General features: G+C 57.6%; 1 long non-coding RNA gene across 4 annotated transcripts; it reads right to left on the bottom strand.

The window, feature by feature from the left end:
• Positions 1-85: 85 nt before the first annotated feature.
• Positions 86-11,171, bottom strand: LOC125181013 (uncharacterized). Of its 4 annotated transcripts, none has more exons than XR_010833103.1 (4): positions 10,740-11,169; positions 6,690-10,176; positions 617-5,047; positions 86-369 (listed from the first exon to the last, which is right to left on the bottom strand). It is a non-coding gene; the product is annotated as an uncharacterized lncRNA (long non-coding RNA). The 4 variants fall into 4 exon arrangements; XR_010833104.1 differs by having other exon boundaries at positions 617-1,327; positions 4,942-5,047; positions 6,690-11,165; XR_010833102.1 differs by having other exon boundaries at positions 6,690-11,171.
• Positions 11,172-11,679: the final 508 nt, after the last annotated feature.

Raw genomic sequence — 11,679 nt, 5'->3', positions numbered from 1 at the left:
GCTCTGGTTGTGTGGCAGGGCATATTCCAGGGGTCGGATACCGTGTCTGGGTGTCAAAGTGCAAAGAGGTGAGAAGGCTGGCATGTGGATGTGCTCGCAAACGTATTTATTGCCTCTCCGGGGCTGCCTTACGTTTAAAATTTATGGTGCAGCCTCTCTTCCAGCAGCGTTTCCAGGACCCAGCGCTGGTTTCCAGGACCGCGGGGATGACTCTGGCAATTGGCATGCAGCGGGTTGCTCCTCGGCCCCCTCCGCCTGGGGTGAGCTTTTCCTCTGATCCCCGCCGCTCGCATCCCTCCTGCTTGCCTGCTGCACGCTGCAAAGCTGGCCTGGCACTGAGCTCGGATGTTTTCTTTCAAATGAAGCTTGCTACAGTAGTAAAAAAATAAAAAAAAAAACAAGGGAAACGTGGTTTGTGTTGCAACCAAGAATTATCCATGCCCCGTGGCTCTGCCCCATGCACGTGGTTACCTACGCAGGTATGGCAAAGCCCCCGGCCCCATCCAGCCCCAGGTACCCTCTGCTCCAAGTCTCCTTTGCACGTCTCCACTCTCACACCCCCAAGGGAAGCCCCAAAGCCCCCCAAAAGCTGATGAATTCAGGTGGTCAGGCTCACCCCCCTGTGCCTGCATGCCAAGGAAGGCCGGATGCTCCAGCTCCTTAGGGCAGACGCTCCCCGTTGCTGTGCAATGCAACTCTCCTGGCAGCCAAGGGCTTCCCCAGCTTTCTTCTTCCCGCTCCTCACGGGCACTAAATCTCCCCAGCACGTGGGTGTATCACCCACAGAAACGGGAGAGCGAGGCTCTTCAGAGGGCCCTCGGTGGCAGGGGGACAGTTCTGCCCGGAAAACAGCTGCTGCTGAAGGTTCCCCTGCTGCTTTGCTCTGCCTGGGGCTACGAGCCCTCTCTTTCCAGCAGAAAAAAAAAATAAATAAATAAAGAGGCTTTGAAATGTGCCTTTGCAACCCCTTTGTCCCCCTCCTGGTGCCATCCGTATGGTTTCACGTCGGCGACACAACCCCCCTGGGCAGGGCTGTCTGATGCCGACCATCCTCTTCCTCGCTCACCATCCACGGCCAGCTCGTCTGATGGACCACAACGATTTTATTTAGCCAGGTTAGGGGACTATTACTGTTTTTTACATGTTTTTCCAGGGCAGGAGCACCCAGTGGCATCGCCAAGGGCTCCTTTGGCAGAGCCGGCAGGGAGCCCAGCTCCCCAAATGGCGCGGGAGAGCTGGGGAGCTGTGCCGGAGTGGTGCGGGGAGCAGGCCTTCAGCCCTCCTGCCTGAAGAGGGGGCAGTCCGCACGGCCATCGCTCCCACCGGCCTAGAAAATGGGAAAAAAAAAACCTTTAGAGCAGCTTGTTACACCTCTGGTGCCTTTGGGGCTGGAGCCCGTTTGGAGACAGGAGCCCTTTCCTGCTACAGCACTGTTGATAAGGAATAACCCAAGTGCTGGCTTGCTGGCAAGCTTTGCACAAGCAGGTGCAGAGCCCCATGCACGCCCCAGCCCCACAGCAAGCTCAGCACCCCAGGGCACCCCGTGCACCCCCGTCGGGTAGGGGCCCGCAGGCAGCTCCGTGCATCCCTCCCCTTGCACCAAAGCCGGTGTCATCCCCAGGACACCTCTGTTGAGCCCAGAGGGTGCACGCACAAAGGTCCTCATTAGCTGGGGAAAAAGACGTGGAAAGGCATTAAAAAATTTAGCACCTGCTCCAGGATCTCCATAGCCGAAGCTGAGAAACCACACTGCAGGTTTGGATGAATAAAAATAAACCATGCTCCTGTGCAAGTCTCTGGGCTTGGAGCACAGATGCGCTGCAAACTGGCTGGCTGCTAGGTTTTAGTGCATGGCCAGACACGTCCCTGTGCTGGGCAGCCTGTCCCAAAGATGTGACACTGCAAAAGGAAACCTGCCCGGAGGCAAAAATGAATCAGGCTGTGCAATGGTGGAGGCACAGGCCCTATCCTCCAGGCACGTGGAGCTCCTCTCCTGCAGCCCAGCACCTGGGGACGCCTGGGCATCCTCCAGCCCCGCCGCACGGGGCACGGCAGGGACTGAGGGAATAACGAGGTGCTGAAAATAAGGAAGCAGCAGGCGGAAAATAAATCACTCGCGGGAGCCCAGGGCTGGGAGCTGCGTCGGGAGGCTCTGGCTGGCTACGCCCTGATTTGTGGTCTGACCTCGGCCGCGCTGATTGAACTGCTCGGGCCCTGGCTTGGCTGGCTGGAAAACCGAGAGGAACAAAAAGCCGGATGGCTAGGCTGAGCCCGGAGTTTGCTTCTGCAGATAAATTGCCAGGAGGTGAGGAAATTGGCTGTGCGCTCAAACAGCCTGTCCTGGTGGGACGGCCATGGGGAGGGAGCTGGAGGCATCCGCTGGAGGATGCTCACACCCCAGAAGGTGCCTGTCTCTACCTCTCGCAGCAAAGATTTTATCTCGAGGCACCTCTGGCACCTGCCATGCTTCTCTGGGGGGACCCCAAGTGATGAAGGGCTTATTAAAGCTCACGGGGACGGAGCAATAACCGCACCCCGCTCTCTCTCATTTTTCCCACAGCCCCCAGCAGCAGGAGCAGGTTGCTTCTGCTTCTGTTCCCATCTCTGGCCTTTCTGTGGCTGAAACAGTAAAAACAAACGGAGAGTTGTACCCTGAGGAATGGCGTGGATGCAAGAAGCAGAAAAAAAAATCCTCTGTTATATATAAAAAGACATACATAAATGCTCATTTAGTGTTTGCCTGGATGCCTGCCAAAGCTGCATCTGCTCTTCAGACGGTCGAGTGCAAGACCACTATCTGGCTATTAGATGAGAAGAATTTCAATAATTTTTGGCACGTGTAGGGAGAGGGGGTGGGTACCTTTCTGGAGAGCCTTTCTGCACCTAAAGCTCACATCCACTGAATGCCATATGAAAGCTCCCAGGACACGCATTGTTATTTCTATTTTTTAGTGCTTTCCAAAGCTTGCACCATTTCGCATGCCGAGCACCGTGGCCAAACCAAGCGAGCAGCAGCTACCACGAGGCGGGCTCACGTCCTTGGCCTCGTGCTGAGGGCACTTTGGTGAGCCTCTGCAAACATGCCCGGTGTGCATTTCTTGGAGAAGACCTTCAGGGACCAAACACCCTATTGCCAAGTGTTTGCAGGGATGGGAAAACAAAAAGTTAAAAAATGTTAAAATGTTAAAAAAGGAAAATCCTAAATATCCTTTCAGCACCACTCCAAGCAGGTACAGGTGTAGCTTTTCATTGCAGTGTGCTCAGGCTAGTTTAAACAGAGTTACATGACTGATGTATGCTTGTGTGCCTCCTGCTTTGTGTGCAAGAAGAGAATAAAATATCTTTAGTTTTGGTTTTCACATGAAATTTCACGGATATTTTCTTCTTTCATGTACCTCCAGTTTCCCAAGGGTTTTTCACTCTGGAAAGCAAAGCTCAAAAGGACTCTTGGGCTGTGGGCAAGACACCCTCAAAAGCCCTTTAAAAGCCCACAAGGCTGTATTGTGCAGACCCTAAAATGCTCCCCCTGGTGCCCCACAGCACCAGCTCAGCAAATTAGGATTTTTGGGGTGAACTACCTCAGGAAGCCCTCGGGACACCGCCAGCTCACCTCTCTCCATGGGCTGGCAAAGCCCTTGGCATCTCTTTCTCCCTTTTTCCTTTCCATCTCTCTCCATAACCTCTTCAGAGATTAAAGCCATTTATTCAAAGCCAGGGAGGGAGAAATACAATTAGCAGGGCAGAGATTTATCTCCTGCAAGGCCCCCAGCAAGCACCGTGTCTGCTGAAACAAAAACCTCCATTCGTATCGCTCCCATAATTGCATGAGCAGCCCCGGATCCGGGGATGAAGCATGGCCATTCCCAAGGAGTCACCTTCGTCGTGACGGGTCGCGCTGCTGCGTCCGTGCTTGGTTTGCTACGCCCAAGGCTCATGGGGCAGGATGGACCTCAGAAGCTGGGGAAAAGACCCCAAAATGGGCTTTTTCATTATATCCATCCCCGAAAAAGGCACGGGGTTGCTGAGTGGAGCTATCTCGGCTTTGAGGTGGGATGTTCGTCTGTGGTGCCTGGGATGGGAGCAGGGAATTGGGAGGGGAACGCGTACTGCTGTGCCCCGCTGGGTGCTTGTGTCGTGTGTTAAACTGCACGGAAAACACGGTGTAAAACACAAAATAGTGCTTAATTAGGAGGATCCCAAGCCCTGCTGCGCTCGGGTTTGGCCTGAGGTAGGGAACAGAGCTGGAAGGGGGATATAGCAAGCAGTAAAACATAATCTGGGGATTACAGGCAGCAATTAGCACAGCTCACATCACCCCACGCTCCTCGCCTGTGGGCTCGGGGAGCAGGGCGAGCACCTCCGGAACCAAGCTCCCCAGCTTTGGGCAGGATCCATGCCCTGGGCTTGTGCCGTGCTGGGATGCTGGCAGCACGTTGGCATTGCCGTTCCTTAAGGAAATTCACACAGCAGAGCCTGGAGGACTCCGAGAAGTGCTGGCCCGGACCTGCGAGCAGGGGGAGAGGTGCTGGCGGCCGGGATGGAGCAGGAGCTGCGCCCCGTGCCCACCCGCCCAGCCCTGCCCTCGCCAGGGGGAGCGGGCACGTCGCGGGCAGCTTTCCAGAGCTGGGAATTAATTACAGGGAGCGCTCGCCTGCCAAGGAGGTGTCAGGAGGCAGCGAGCAACGTGCATTTCCCGGCCCCCGTGAGCCTGTTTTCCGAGGAAGACAGCTCGCATGATAAATCGGCACAGAGGTTTCGCAAACAGGCTGGGCCGAGCTGACCCCCTCGGACAGCTAATCCTGCATTTCTCAAAATCTGGGCCGCTTCCCAGCGAGCCGTGTCCAGGAGAGGGCAGGGCTGGCCACGGCCGCGCAGGGCGGCAGGCATTTCGGGAGCTGGCTGCTGCCAGGATTTCCAGCCAAGGTCAGCAGAGAGTTTCACCTTTTTCCTTCTTGCTTCGGGAGCACAACCCCTTGCGAAGCCTTCGGGCTGCGCGTTGTTCCTTGTCCTGGTGCTGAGCCATCGCCCAGGCTTTCCCATGTGTGCCCTGGAGAACACACCTGACGTTAACAGAGGGATCGTTTGCGAGAGGAGCTGCCCCTCCAGGAACAGGGGCAGAGCTCTGGCTGCTGTTTTGCAACGGGCTCTGCCCCTTGGCAGGGATGCTGGAGCCTCACCAAGCAGCGAGGGGAAAGCAGGGCTGGTGGAAGCCCACCTTGGTGCAGCCCCAGCAGCTCTCCCCTGGCCAGACCGAAGGCAGGAGATGCAAGAAGTGCCCTCTCCACGGGGAAATGCACTGGGCAGCTCAGCAAGCGCCTGCTCGACCATGAGAGACGAAGAAAGCAGCTGGGGAGGAAGAGTGGGAGCTGAGGAGGGGCCGGAGGAGCAGCCGGGTGGGAGAAGATGACCAGCGCAGGGACAACCAGAGCGTGGGGACACTTTCTGAGCATTGCTTTCTCCCGAAACAACACCCTTCCCTTATCCCCTCCAGTGACTCCCCTGGCCTTGCCCTGGCCGCAGCCCCTGTTAATGTTTAACCCCCCGGACAGGACAACAAGGGAGGTGTCACCCGGAGGCGTTGTCACAGGGGGGGGGGACACCTCCTGGCACCGGCGGGGGGACCTGCGTGCCCGCTGCCGTCAGCGTGCACCTCCGTAAGCCTCCGGGCTGAGCCGGGGCCAAGCAGCTTTGCCTGGGGCACGCAAGGGCAGGTGGCCACGAGCTACACGGGGCTGGTCCCAAGGGAGCTGCTGGCTTCGGCCCCCCCCCCGGGAGGGTCACAGCCGAGCCACGGGGTGATGCACGGCACGAGCCGTGGGGTGCTCGGGGCCGGGGTTCGTCCAGCGGAGGGAAAAATACAGGTTCCTCGTAAGCAAACAGAGCTGGACTTTATTGCCTTCAAAATGCAACCAGCACAAACAGAGGCAAAAGTGCAAACACTGATAATGCCCAGAACATTTTGAGCTGTGCAAACAAGCCAGGGGTGGAGGGGGGGGGTGTTGAAACGAGGGGGTGATGGGGAGCAAGTGAGGGATTTCTGCGATGCTGAGCCGGGGCTGGGGGTGGAGGCAGCCCCCGCGCAGCCAGGACAGATGTACTGCATGCACCTTGTGCTCCCCAGCAGCTTGCTCTGCCTCTCCCATCCCAGCCGTCCGAAGTGGTGATCCCTATGTTGTGCCGTATATCCCGGCCTTTCCCTGCCAGCTCCTTGCCCGGTGCCCCCAAGCCCCGTGCCTAGCACCCGTGCTCCTCGGGGCACGTTTTGCAGAGCACCCTGTGCCGTGCACGGGAGGCTCAGCTGGCGCCGACGGCCACCAGAGCACCGTAGGTGGGGATTAAGGTCCTCAAAGGATGTTCAGGCGTCGGCCTCCTAGGATTTAGGATTACCCAGCAAATTGGGAAAAGTCGGCCACTGCAAAGTGGGTCAAAAGAAAAAAGGGAGAGACCGTGGGCTGATTCCCGGAGAGCCAGGGAGTGTGCACGGTGCCGAGCCTTCGTTTCAGCCCAGTCACTGTGTCCCCAGCCCTGCACGGATGGATTACCTCCTTCTGCGGCTGTCTGACCGACTTGTCCCTAAGCCAGCTCGGGGGGGGGGGGGGGTGCTTTTCTTATCACGTCCCACCCCTATTTTCACCCAGGCAGTAAGACTCGAATACTGGGGGGGGGGGTTGTTCCTTTGCTGGACCTACCTGAAATCAGCCAGTTTGGCGTGCTGTTGCAGAAGGGACAGGCAAACACCGTGGTGACACTGGCTTCTGGAAGGCTTGAGAAAACAGGCTAGAGCAGAGCACACAAACCAGCAAAAGACAGACGTACTGGGGTACATTCTCTTGGTTTTGGACCAAATGATTTATTTGTTTTTAATCTAAACCTTCCTTTGCCTCTGCTCCTAACGTTGCAGTCTCTCCCGAGTGAGGATTCGGGAGATTGTCCCAGTTTGCCTCAATTTGCTGGTAGGGGAGGCCAGCGTGGGAGTTCCCAGCTGCAGAAGAGAGGTGCTACACGTCCCAGGTGACACCAACGGTAATTTCATCCCGGCGTGGCTTGTTGATACCCCTCATACTAGAGCCCAGAAGGAGATCAGAGTCCCGTGTCTCAGGCAGGGGAGCAGCCAGACAGAACACATAAAACCAACAGTGCCCAAATTTTCAGGGGGCTCGGCTCAGCCCAGCTGCGCCCCCGGACCACCTGAGCCCCCCGACATTGCAGAGGATGCGAGGGGTGCTCGATGCCGTCGGGTTTTCAAAGCAAGCCCAGCTGTACCCGCCCCTCGGGGCACTGCGAGCTGTCAGGCTAAAAATTCACAGCTCCCTGGAGAGCAGGGAAGCTATTTTAGTGGCTCCAACACTGCAGCAGCCCAAATTATTTCCTGAAGCCTGCGTCAAGCTATTCAGGCATCTGGCTGTGCAGGTATGAGGCAGCTCGCTCAGCACTGCTGCTCTGTGATCATTTTGCTGTTTTCCCACACTTACATTTCTTCTCTTTGCTACCAGGATGCAGGGAAATTATTTTTTTTTTCCGGTTCAGGATGGGGAAAAAAAAGGATTGTGTGTGTGTGTGTGTTATGTATTTGTGGCACCCGTGTGCCCATCCTGGCCTTGGAGCACAAAACAAACTCACCCGTAGCGGCGACTGCATGCACCCAGCTTTTGGGCAGAAAGTCCTGCAGAAGGTAACACTCGTGCCTGGCTTACCTCGGGAAGAAAACCGCCAGGTTGCTGCCCATGCAGCCCGTCTGAGCGTGCTTGGGTTTCCTCCGAGGGCAGCTCGGTGCCCTCTGCCCGGTGCCAGCCCCACGGCAGGGTCAGGCGGCCGCATCACGCGCCCGAGCATCGCCGCCGGCTGGCACTCGGCAGCTGCTCCCCGCGGGTGCCAACAAATCCGAGCCTTTGTGCCGAGTCGCTCCCCCCCTTGCCTCCCGTTAATGGCCCCTTTCTGTGCCCGGGGAACGTGATCCTGCATCATCCCGTCCCGCTGCAAACCCCAGCACTGCTGGGTGCACATCCAACCTGGCCAGAGCCTTGGGTTTGGTAGCAGAGCCAAATTTTGGGTTGCTCGGTGGCGGTGCGTTCAGAAAGGTCCCTGCTGCTGACGGGCAATCCTTCGGCATTTGGCTTCCACCAAAACGGGCATTATTCTTCCGTCACTGCAGAAGCATCTCCCCATGGCACGCGTTTAGCAACCAAAGAGCCGAGTGGGCACAGGGAGCAGCCGTGCACAACTTCGGGCATCCCAGCACGAGGGCTGGAGCAGGACTGCTATTTGGACGCTGTCCGGGAACACTAAACACCTAGCCAAGCTGTTGTTCTCGTTTGTTATTCAGCGTTAAGGAAATCTGCACCATTCTCCTGTCATCCTCCCCATCCCGGAGGATAATTGATGCTAACGTCATTTCATTCTGGTCCAGCTGCCAGGCTCGGGAACAGATGTTTGATTGTTCGAGCTGAGCACAAAACAAAAACCAACCCCAAAAGCAACAAAACCCAGCTAATTTGTGCTTGCGGTGAGGTTAGCCACAGCTTCCTCTCCCCAGAAACACTCAGAGAGGGAACGACAGCCCCAGAGAAGCCCCAGACCTCCAGGAGAGGCAAGATTTATACCCCCAGCACAGATTCGTGCTGGTATTGCCAAGGAGGACCACAGAGCAAGGATGCACATCCTTAAGCGTCTTTGGGAAGCTACCACCAGGCAAGCTGTGGAGCAAGTGGAAAATGCTGCACTGGCTGCCAAGAAGAAATGTATTCAAAAAAAAAAATTGCTTAAAAAAAAAAAAAATCCTACCCAAACCAACCCTCAAGTGAATGGATATTTAATATTCATGTTCTCTCTGGCACGAGCGCCCCTAAACATAAGCGTGGCACTTCTCCCATGCAGTAGAAGTGGGAAATGTTGGTACCTGTCACTCGAAGTGGGGACGAAGGGCACAGCTCTCTCCTTGCTGCTCCTGCAGATGGTTTTGCCGTAGGTGAGAGCTGGCCCACGAAACAAAAGGCTCCAAAAGGCAAATTGCTCGGGTGCTCTTCCCTATACGGCCAGGGCAGGAGGCACGGGGCTGCCGGTGAAGCTGACGTGAGCATCTTTTGACACCTCCCGGTGTGTGCCACATGCCTGTCATTGCTGCTGGCAGCATATTGGGTTTTCTCCCTGTTCCACGAGAGGGAGGTGGTACGGATCTGGTCCTTTTAATTCAGCTGGGTGAGCATCAAGGCTAGTGAGTCACTGCGTCCCCTCCTTCGCCTGGTGGCAGCTGCCCCAGCTCCCAGCACCTTCCCACCTCTGTCCCACGGCTAGGCTGCCACATATTCCCTGCGGAGGGATGCTGAGGGGGTCTCTGAAGCCTGCAGGGTGTTAAAAATCTGCAGGGACAGCCCGCTTTGGGGAAGCTTTGGGTGCTCCAGAGCTGCCCCACTTCTCCAAGAAGCCCACGGCGAGCTCCGTAGGTGCGCAGTGGCTGCATGTACATGTGCGCAGCTGAAGCAGGCAGCTTTGTGAGCCCCAGCAGCCAGGCAGGGGCTGCTTTCAGCGGTGATTCAAGCACTGGGGCGGCTGCCTGCTTGAGTCACTCGCCGTCCAGCCCCAGCCCTAGCGGGATGTGTCACGTCGGCGCTGGTGACGAGGTCTGTGCACAGCCAGTGGTGTCACACTGCCGGCCACGCATCCTTCCCGCATCACACCCCAGTGATGCTGGCACCCAAAAGCCTCCCTGCAGCCCACGAGCACCCTGCCACTCGGGCTGCAGCCAGCAAAAAAGTGTCAGTGCTCTGCCCAAAACCCTCGCAGCCCACGTGGCTCTCAGCAGAGAGACAAGAGACCTTAGACGAATTGCATCAGCACACCCTGAGATGCCTTCAGGAGATGTGCTGGCCGGCTTTAACCCCCCTGCATCCCTCTCTGATAGCTTTCTGCCCTTCCCAGCTTTTGACTCACCACGCTGCCGACTCATCGGTCCCTCCAGCGAGCACGGTACGCTCTGGCCTTCTCCTTGACGTCCCCGAGGTCCCCACCCCTCCCCGGGACGGGGTGACGATGTTTCGGCACCCGGAGCGTGGCCCCCACCTCTGTGCCCCAAGACACTTGAGCCCCGGCTCAGCTGCTGGCTCTCGGAGGAGCGGGATGGGGACACGGAGCTGCGGGCTGGAATTTCACTTGCCACGGGGACCTCGTGCCTGCGGCGCGCTCTAAAAATACAAATAAAGCGGCGGGTGGTGAGAAACCCACCCTGCTCCTGCGGAGGGTCGGCCAGCCCCTGCCCGCTGCTCCTGCAGCAAAGAAATCAAGCTGAGGGCTTAAAAAATTGGCCTGATCCTATCCTTCCCCAGTGCGAGCTGAAGAATATAGCTGGAAATCCGCAGCTGCTCTCTGAAATCCTCCTCTCCCGTGGCTGGGACAGGCTGTGCCGCCCAGCCTGTGCGCTCCATCTGTGCCCAGCCAGTTTTATTTTTGGGGGGTCCCCCCCGTGCTCCCTGCTTTGCTCAGCCAGAGCAGCAGAGCTCACCCACCCCTGCCAAAATGGGCTCCCCCATCGCCCCGCGCCCCACAGCCCAGCACACGGCACCCCGTGCCCTGACACCCCCGAGGAGCCGCCAAGGTCCCCGGGCGGGGAGCAGCTAACGCAGGGCGCCGATCGAGTTACAGGCCAGCTATTGTATCATGTTTACTCGCTCCCCGCCGCATATCCTGTGCTCGGAGGATTCCTGGAAGCGGGAGCCCATGTCGCACCCTCCCTGCCCTACAAACACGCCGGCTGTGCCGAAAGCAGATCCCCGCACGTGACCGTGGCCAACCTCATCCCTCCTCCTCCTCCTCCTGGCTGCACGCTTATCGCTCCGGGCTCCAGCACAGGGCTGGCTCCATCTCTTTTTATTGCTGATTCTTTTCCCCGCCTTGCCTTCCCGTCTCTTAATTCAAAGCAGAAAGGGTGACTCCGGCAGAAGCGAGGCGAGGGAGCTGGAAGAGCCCAGCCCACGCTGCTGGTCGAGCCCTGCCCTGGGGTGAATCAAGGATGTGAGTCAGGGGCCAGCCCCGAGTGGCACCGACAGACCTGGGGTCTGTGGGGTCAGAGGATGCTGCAATGTGTCCCCTTGCTGCGCCAGGATCGTGTTGTTGCGGGAAGGCTGCCGGTGGGCATCGCTCCCGGGGAGGCCCTGAAAAAAGCAGCAACTTTCATTTCTCCCTCTCCTGCGTCCCTGTTACCCTCCGAGCGTTGCTGCTGGAGGGAGGAAAGGTCCTGGGAAAGGCTGTCCCAGCCTTTGTGCACTTTGTGCTTCCATTTTGTGACCCACCTCCTCCAGCCTTAATGCTGGCACAGGATGAGGCCCCTCTCCAGCCCGCCATCCCCAAGCCCCTCTGTGGTCACAGGGGGAGGACGCTGGGTGCTTACAGGGGCTGCTCAGAGGGATCCTCAGCCTCACCCTGTGCCCTTCTGGATGGGCACCACGTAGCCAGCAGCGAGCAGCGGGGTCCTGCCCGCAGCATCACCCCTTTGCAGGGCACACGAAGGCTTTGTGTGTCTGCATCTTCCTATTTTTATTCAAGATCTCTTTTTAAGACAGGCTGTTAACTATCCTGAGTTGACCCCAAGGTTTCCCTTGGTTGTATTTACATGTGCAGGAAGCCAAACCTCTCAAAGACTCGTGCACGTGTCTGACACGAGGCACCTGCACCTCTCCTCCATGGCAG

Source organism: Anser cygnoides, chromosome 8 (assembly GCF_040182565.1).
Source record: "Anser cygnoides isolate HZ-2024a breed goose chromosome 8, Taihu_goose_T2T_genome, whole genome shotgun sequence".
NCBI lineage: Eukaryota > Metazoa > Chordata > Aves > Anseriformes > Anatidae > Anser > Anser cygnoides.
Note: the sequence above shows the minus strand (reverse complement) of the source record. Positions and strands in the feature narration are given on the sequence as shown.